The sequence below is a fragment of the Arachis duranensis genome, chromosome 3, assembly GCF_000817695.3.
Source record: "Arachis duranensis cultivar V14167 chromosome 3, aradu.V14167.gnm2.J7QH, whole genome shotgun sequence".
NCBI classification, from domain to species: Eukaryota; Viridiplantae; Streptophyta; class Magnoliopsida; order Fabales; family Fabaceae; genus Arachis; species Arachis duranensis.
The window spans coordinates 78,867,265-78,876,864 of NC_029774.3; the positions used below are offsets into that span (position 1 = coordinate 78,867,265).

General features: G+C 39.4%; 1 long non-coding RNA gene across 1 annotated transcript; it reads right to left on the reverse strand.

The window, feature by feature from the left end:
* Positions 1–4,787: 4,787 nt before the first annotated feature.
* LOC127745540 (uncharacterized) lies at positions 4,788–9,338 on the reverse strand. Its single transcript, XR_008006708.1, has 4 exons — positions 8,645–9,338; positions 8,490–8,572; positions 8,265–8,356; positions 4,788–5,809 (listed from the first exon to the last, which is right to left on the reverse strand). It is a non-coding gene; the product is annotated as an uncharacterized LOC127745540 (long non-coding RNA).
* Positions 9,339–9,600: the final 262 nt, after the last annotated feature.

Below are 9,600 nucleotides of genomic sequence, written 5' to 3' on the forward strand. Positions count from 1 at the left end.
TGTAAAGTAAACCTTTTGGCAAGGTATGAGAAATTGGAAGTCCAGACTTAGTTATTCTTATCAATAATAATGAAAGTTGAATCTTAATTCCACTTAGTTAACCTTTGCTAAAGCAAAGGAAAGTCAAGGGACTAATTAGTTTGACCTTCGAATCCTATTTATTTCCTAAGAAAAGGTTGGGATTATTGAAGTTCAGGTCAATTAGAAAAGATAACAGTTATCATTATGTTGAACTAAGATAACTCCTGAGTTACTGATTTCTTAACCAAGACCAAAAAGGAAAAAGTAAATTAATTCTACTGGAATGAAAATGTCTTCAAATTGGGATAATCAATGGCATAAATAAAAGAAAGCAATATTAAACTGAAATACCTCAAGGAACATTAAATAAGGAAATCATCATGAATGTGGCATAAGCCAAATAGGCAACATAACTAATATAAGCATTAAAGTATATGAGAATAAGAGATAAATATAAAGTAAAAGAACATTGAACTTGGGATCGAGAGTCACTCCTAAAACTAAGAGAAGTCCTAAATCCTAATCCTAAAGAGAGAGGAGATAACCCCTCTCCAACTAAATCTAAATCATGGAAAGTGAATTATGAAAGCATGATCATGAATGGATAAGTGAGCTAGAATCAAACAATGGCCTCAATCATATGCAAGCATGTAAATATATTAAATATTGGACATATAGAATGGAACAAAGCAAAGATTACAATTATAGAGAAAAAACACACAAGAATAAAAATTTATGGTTAAATAATGTAACCATATAAATAAGCTCAAAATCTCACAAGTTGTGTGTTCTTTGTCTCAAAAACCATATTCCAAATACAACTTCAAAACAAGTTTAACACAAATTTTTCAATTTAAATTAGTGAAATACTATAAAAATTTCTTGAAAAAGAAAATATTTCTTCAACCAAGTGGTAAAATATGCACAAAATCAAATAAATATGCAAATGCAACAACTAGCTACAAAGAAAATTTAAACATTGGTGTTGAGACAAGAAAGTACTAACCCATGGAGATCGGTGTCGACCTCCCCACACTTAAAGATTGCACCGTCCTCGGTGCATGCTAAGATGTACAAGTGGATGGGCTGCTCCAACTGATGTCTTTCTCCAAAGATTATGCAGGTGGACTTGTTTGTCTTCCCATTAAGAAGCTTTTCCTCTCCCTTCGTGGTGGCCATCCTAAAAGAAGAGGAAAAAGAAGAAAAATAACCCAAAAATAAAGATAGAAAATAAATAAAATATGGGTGTTAATACCAGATAATAAGGGTCTCAATTACATGGTAGCTACAACATGCAAGTGAGAAAACAGTAGAAGTACATGGCAAAGCAAGAGTGCAAAAACTTGCAACAATGGGAAAGAGAGTGCAAGATAATATAAATACATGTCAATGCAAAATTAATACAAATATCATAAAAGAATAGCATTGACTTAAACAATATTACCCAACAGTGTAAAACAAGTCACTGAGTACCAAAATAATACCAGAAAAGACACAACAGTTGAATATGAACAAGTAACACCAATGAAAAAATTAATAAATTTAGAAAAGAAAATAAAAAGATGCACAAAATTAAAATGCAATGAAAGAAAGTATGCAAATAAATTAAATAAAATAGAATGGAGGTGAAAAAGATGAAAAGAAGAAAGTAAGAAAAGGAAGAAGAAGGAAGAAAAGAAATAAGTAAGGAAGAAAAGAATTAGGTATAGGGAAGAGAAGATAAGATATTTGGCTGCGTTGAAAAAGTTGCGCGGCGCAAGCGACGCGGACGCGTGGGGGACGCGGTCGCGCGACTGGTGCTTAAATTAATTGACGGGGTCGCGTCGGTCACGCGGACGCGTGACTCAGGTTATGCTACTGGCGCGAGGGCAGCCTCGCGCTCGCACAACTCTCTGTTCGAATTTTTATTTTTGCCAAATTTGGGGTGACGCGATCGCATGGGGCATGCGATCGCGTGAGTGGGCTTGAGAAGGGAATGACGCGGACGCGTCGGCGACGTGGTCGCGTGATAGAGATTGTGCGTTCAGCACCAATCCAGCACCAATCTCGCACAATAATTCGTTGTGCACCCTTTGTACGTCGAAAATCAGGGCACGCGGCCGCGTGGGTCACGCGGTCGCGTGGGAGGCCATTATTCCCATGTGACGCGGACGCGTCAGCGACGCGGTTGCGTGGGACAATTTGTGCCACTGGCACACCTCTAGCCACGCTCTCGCGTGACTCTCTGTTCGATTTCTCTTCTTCTCAACGCACATGTGACGCAGACTCGTCAGCGACGTTGCCGCGTCGCGTGCGTGCTTTTTTTTTAATAATGCAGTGTGCAGAATGCAATGCTAATATGAATGTTATGCAAAATTTCAAGTTCAATACAATAAAATAAAATAAAACTCGAAAACAAATAAAACTAGATAAAAATGAAAAAGAAACGATTATACCATGGTGGGTTGTCTCCCACCTAGCACTTTTAGTTAAAGTCCTTAAGTTGGACATTGGTTGAGCTTCCTGTTATGGTGGCTTATGTTTAAATTCATCTAGAAATCTCCACCAATGCTTGGAATTCCAATAGCCTCTGGGGTCCCAAACTAGGCATGTAAAGCTTCTGAGCAGCTTCAAACAAATTTTCAGGCTCCCGGGATGACGAATGTCAAGATAGGATCCATGATCCCAAGCTTTGCTTTAAAATCTGCCTCTATCTTGATCTACATGATTCCATCCGGGCGGTTTAAAAAGTAGATTCTCACCATGGTGACCAAACGTTCTCCATGATCCATTCAATTGAGCATGATACCAATCCGTGCGCTTCGAGTTGAAGTGTGGAACCTTATTGAACCTTGTGCACCAGCTCTGAGTACGAGCCATTTCCCTTTTCCTCTTAAAGCCGCAAAGAGCTCTAAGCTGGCAATCTATTTCAAGTAAACCATATTCAAGTGGAAAAATAAAGATAAAAGCTAAGGATTTTACCCACTTGAAGCTTGTATTGGGTGGTAGTGGCCTCGGGATAGGTGGTTCCAGTGGTTCTGTAAGTTTTACTCCCCTGTGCTCTTCTGTGAATTTCTCCACTTTATTGCAAATTTCTTCCACTTCAACCATATCTTGATCAGAGTCTTCAATTTCTCCCTCATTATCGCTCAAGTCATATATTGGAGGTTGAGAAAAATCTACCTCAGCATCATCTTCATATTCACTCGGGGAAGATTCTTCTATCTCAAAGAATTCACTTGCGGATGCAAGTTCGTCACTAAGAGAACAGGATTCGTGATCATCATCATCAAGGAAACCTGTGTCCTGGGTTATTCCGTCCAGTTCTTCATAAGATATTTGCATTGGAGGCGGTGCAAAATCCTCCTCAGCGTCAATTGTAGCATCCTCGACGGAGTCTTCCATGACTCTGTGTTCCCATGGAGGTTCGGCATCTCCTAAATCTTCAACCAACTCTTCCTCTTCTATAATGACAGCATCCTCTACTTGTCCCAGTACGAAGTTAGGCTTTATGATGTCCACTGGAGCTTCTCGTGTCTTATCCACAACACATTCTTCATTAGATTCTCCACATGAAGCCATGGGATTCTGTTGAGTGTCCGAACGTCTGGAAGATAATTGATTTATTGCTTGCTCCAGTTGATGAAGGGTTGCATTAAATTGGTTTATTGATTCTTCGAGGCAAACCTGTGATTCTGGCTTTGATGGATATGGGCATGGTGTATGGGGGAGTGGTGGTTCTTGGGAGTAACTGGATTGGTGTTGGGGTGGATAAGGATCATGTGGTAGTGAATGGTGAAAAGAAGCTTGTGAGTGTGGTGGTTCGAAGTTATGTCGAGAGGATGGTCTCTGAGCACAGGGTGGGGCTTGTTGGTAGCTACTAGGCGGTCCACCAAATCTTTCAGCTGGGTATGCATTGTAGAATGGTCGTTGTCCATGATATCTTGGAGGGTGTTGTTGCCTAAAGGATTGATTAGATCCTCTTGGCTCCATCCATCCTTGATTGGTCTGACCTTGATGCATATTCCTACTGTGGTTTCTATTTCCTTCAACAAAGTTAGAACCAAACTCAAAGCGAGAGGGATGAGAATTCATAATAGCTATCAGAAATAAGAGGGAAAAGAGGAAACAAATAAACAAGTAAAAGAAAAAATATATATTTTTTCTTTATAAAAAATATTTACAATAACCAATAATAAGGCACACGTTTGCAATTCCCCGGTAACGGCGCCATTTTGACGTTAGGATTTTTGCTAGTAAAGAATTTTATAAAAATAGTCGCGTTGTAGATATATATTCTAAACCAACAGAAATCTCTTCGTACAAACGTTTTGGTTGTCACAAGTAACAAACCCCTAAATAAATTGATAACCGAGTATTTAAAGCTCGGGTCGTCTTCTCAAGGAATTGCAGGGAGGTGTGTTCTTATTATTGGTTATGAAAAAGTGTATTTTGGGGTTGGGAGTGAGGAATGAATATGGCAGATAATTTAAATGGCAATTAAAATAAATAAATAGTGTAAAGTAAACCTTTTGGCAAGGTATGAGAAATTGGAAGTCCAGACTTAGTTATCCTTATCAATGATGATGAAAATTGAATCCTAATTCCACTTTGTTAACCCTTACGTCAATTATGTTGAACTAAGATAACTCCTGAGTTACTGATTTCTTAACCAAGACCAAAAAGGGAAAAGTAAATTAATTCTACTGGAATGAAAATGTCTTCAGATTGGGAATAATCAATGGCATAAATAAAAGAAAGCAATATTAAACTGAAATACCTCAAGGAACATTAAATAAGGAAATCATCATGAATGTGGCATAAGCCAAATAGGCAACATAACTAATATAAGCATTAAAGTATCTGAGAATAAGAGATAAATATAAAGTAAAAGACCATTGAACCTGGGATCGAGAGTCACTCCTAAAACTAAGAGAAGTCCTAAATCCTAATCCTAAAGAGAGAGGAGAGAACCCCTCTCCAACTAAACCTAAATCATGGAAAGTGAATTATGAAAGCATGATCATGAATGGATGCATTCCCCCACTTTATAGCATCTAATCTGTGTTCTCTGGGCCGAAAACTGGGTCAGAAACAGCCCAGAAGTCACTTCCAGTGCTTTCTGGTCCGTACAGGTCGCGGCCAAGTGACGCGGAGGCGTTGCCCACGCGGTCGCGCGGGTTGAAGTTCGCAGATACGATGCATCCGCATGAATCACGCGTTCGCGTCACCTAGCATCAGGGCAACTCTGGCATATTATATATCAAATCGAAGCCCCGGACGTTAGCTTTCCAACGCAACTGAAACCGCTTCGTTTGGATCTCTTTAGCTAAAGTTATAGTTGTTTGAGTGTGAAGAGGTCAGGCTGGATAGCTTAGCAGTTTCTCCAACTTATTGTATTCCTTCCATTTTTGCATTCTTCCTTTCCATCCTCTGAGCCATTCCTGCCCTATAATATCTAAAAACACTTTAACACACATATCAAGGCATCTAATGGTAATAAGAGAGGATTAAACATAGGGAACTTAAAGCTAAAGAAGCATGTTTTCAATCAAAGCACATAATTAGGAAGGTAAATGTAAAACCATGCAAATAGTATGAATAAGTGGGTAAAGAGTTGATAAAATCCACTCAATTAAGCACAAGATAAACCATAAAATAGTGGTTTATCAATTACCCAATACAATTTCTATTCCTCTTACAGAATATATCAAGATAAAGGCGAGAGTACATTAAATAATAATCTAAAGCAACACAGAGCATTTCCACAACAACTAAATAAACTCTTCGTGACTTCTGCGCCCATATCCTGAAAGGGGAAAAACGTAGGGGGGTGAGAACATCATCCTTGAAAGGGTTCTCAGTAGGGATTTTTGGGAATTACTGTAATAGGATATGTGAAGATAAACCGTACCAGTGATTAATAACTGTCTTATGCCTCTTTTCAAAAACAACGGTTTTCAATATAAGTAAAGTCAGAAATTTTTTCTGAAAGAGAAACCGTTCAATTCTCAAAAACTCAAAAGCCCTTTCAAAAAGGTTTAACCATGCTGAACTAAATTAGCATTTCATACTTTTCCAAACCAGAAACACAAAACCGAAACTAATCATCAGTCCATCTCATTTCAACCACGGCCCTAGGCCCAAACAATCCAACCATCAACCAATCACCACAATCTAACAGAGTCCCAGATGCAAACACAGATAGGAAGTTCAAGCACAAACAAACAGTTACAACAAGTAGAACAATTAGCAGTTAATCACAAAGGCAAACCACGTACAATATGCACACGCTAACAATGTTACATAGATGCATATGATGCATGCTGTCCTAGTGGCTGATGATATCATTTGTCGGTTATATAGCCAACCCGACACGTCCTGGTAGCTAACCATGGACAGAAACACCCATCGCGGAGCAAGTAGGTTTGAGCTACAACTCCATTGCTACTACCCTCTCAACCCAGAGCCAGTGGAATAACCACTACTGCGGCTACTACCCAGGAAGGTGTTTTTAAGCTCAACCTGGAGCGAGTGAAATCATCACTACTACCGCTACTACCCGGGCATCACAGTCTCTGACCTGGAGCAAGTGGGACGAACCACAACCCTTGCTTCTACCCAGGTATCTCAAGCATATATTCATTCAGTCCCAGTCATGGATCAACATCCATCTCAGCCATCCGACTTAAATTCATAATTCATAGTCAGCCATACGACCTATAACTCATTCGGCAATCAGCCATAAATCAATATCATACACAGCCATTCCGGCTCATAACAAAATAGCACCTCCACCATTCAACATCATCAAATTCATAAATCGGCATTTAATCCATAAATCACTTTTCTCAATTCATTAACTTTGAAATCAAGTTTCAACTCTTTTCAGCATCAGCTTTAAAGATCTCATTTCTCAAATCATCTCGGGCTTATAAGACAAATTTACTCAAAGTAAATTCCCCTTTTAAAAACAATGCCACTCTCGGCATCCTCTTTCCACAACTTCCATAACCATGGCAAGTTAAAGATTCATTTTGAAAAATTCAAAATCATTCATCCAACAAGGGGATTTTATATCAAAAGTTTCTCGGTAGAGTCCCAAGTCTTTAGGGGAGAATAACATAACTCATTTCGCCAAATTCATTTAAAATCATTAAAACCTTGGCTTTCCGATTTGAGTAATAAAATAGGATCCAAGCCAAACTGAGTCACGTAATCATTCACTTCTTTCAAAGTCGTTTTCTTTACTTAGGCAAAACCAACTTCAACCCCCATGATGAATTCTAGAACGTTTCAACTGTTCAAAATTGTTTTAGTCTTGCAAGAATTCAGAATTTAAAGAGTACTTAAAACCTTTCTCAAAACATTTCAAGATAAAACTTCTCAAGAGAAATTCAGGTTCTTTCAAAGTCATTGAAACTCCTCTAATTGAAACCCTTAAGTCAAATTCAAAGGTATTGCCCTTGTCACATTTAAAACAGCTTTAAAACATAAGTTTCATCTAAATAACTTTCTCCTGAAAGAGATATAATGCCTTTCTTAAGAAGCAAGACTAAATCACAATTTTCCCTTTATTAATTCATTTCAAAAGCATGAATCATCCTTTTCTTGATAATTCAAATAAAATAGTAGAAGTCTTTAACTCATCATTCTTTCAGACAACATTTCAATAAAGATTCGGATTTTATAGAAATTTCGGCAGCACCTCCCCTAAAACTTGGACTTTGCCACCCGGTCCGGGTCCCAATAAAACCATTCCACAATCCTTTTCCAACAACCCAAAAATCCAAAATCAATTCAAAGGCAAGCCAAAATCCAACGGTCAATCTCAATACCATATTTCAAGAAAACCGTTTCAAAATCAAATCATTATCAGCCGAATAAACTCATTTCTAAAGTTTTAAAGAAACGGTTCAGTAACAACCATTTATCAAAAACCAGATCATTTAAAGCAAGCCAGGCTGAATTCAAGAGTGTATTCTATTTTTCACCTTCTTAAGAAAATCTCAAGAAAATCAACTCAACTCAAATCAATTCTCAACGGATCAAACTCAAATTTCAAATCATTAAAGAATCAACTTCAAAACATTCTATTTCATAAAGCCGCACAACAATTTGGCCAAACAAATATTCATAATCATTCGAGATGATCAAATAATACATAAGGCTGATACAATCACCAAATACAAAATTGTCTCACAACAGTATCCATATGTAATAATTCCAACATATAAAATAAAATTTTCGAAAAGTGTCCCTACCTCAAAACGCAAATTCATAACCCAAACGTCTCATAGAGTCCTTTCTGCCTCAACTCGTAATCACCGGCAACCAAAACCTCAGCTCCCAGCCACTTTTGCAATAACCATAGCAACAGTAATCGCAACATATAATAATCCGGACTCGACCCCACGTTACCAAAGCTCATTTATTAACCAAACACAACCGAAAACTAACGCGAGGCTTTTCGAAACATAATTTCTTACCGGAATAAAAACACGAAGCAGCTGCGATTTTGAACCGGCCCCAGCAACAGCTCCGGCGGCGGCCAGAAGCTCCAGTGGATCAACTAAAAAAACCGCATAGCGTCAAAACTTCTCGAAACCCAAAATGACCGAAACCACAAATTTAAAACCCTTACCCGCATAATTTTCCGGCCGCAAAGGCTTACCAGCGCAACTCAACACAGAACCACAAAGAGCAGTGACAACCTCTAACAACTCCGGTGAGTTCCCTCAACGACGGTGATGGCCGGAACGCCGGCGGTGCTAACGGCGGCAGGAACGGCGGCGTTAGCTTCGCGCAGCACGGATCAGTGGCGGTACTTGGGCAGTGACGCGCGCGACAGGACGCACGGCCTCCCTCTCCCCGCAGCTCTCTCTCTCTCTCCCGTCTCGTGAACATGTCCCTCTCGGGATTCAATTGCTGTAACGCTTCCTCTCTGGCCGCGACTCACGGTGGCGATAGCAGCGCCGTTGGAAGACATGGAAGCAGTGGCGGCAACAAGGACGGCGCAACGAGCAGCGGCTCCGAGATCTCCAGCGACGGAATAGGGTGATGGGTGGCAGAACTGCGACTGGGCAGGGATGAACGAGGCAGCTTCGATGGCGACGCCCCTTGCGTGCGGCAGTCCGGCGATCACCGCGGCAGTACCCAGCCGGCGGCACTAAGCCCTTCCCCCTCTCCTTCTCTCCTTCTGGCCCAGTCTCCATTTCTGGTTTCCCGTTTCTTTCTTTCATGCTTCTGTGTGTGTGGAATCGCTTAGAGGGTGAGAGAGAAACAGGTAGGGGTGTGGCTGCTGGGTTTGGGGGAAGGGGATTTTTCGGCGGCTAGGTCAATAGGTTGGTGGGGTGTGTGTGTGTAAATTAGGGTTAGGGGCAATATAGTAATTTCAAATAAAATTGGGAATAATATAGTAATTGAAACCCAAATTAAACCCAACAATAATATCTATAAAAATACTATTTGCTCATCAATTGCACCAATTATTTTCAATAAAATGTCCAAATCAAATAATTAGGAATAATATAATTAAATCCTTTATTTTGCAAAGTAGCAGTATTAATATTTAAAATATTAATTATTTAATCCAAATCA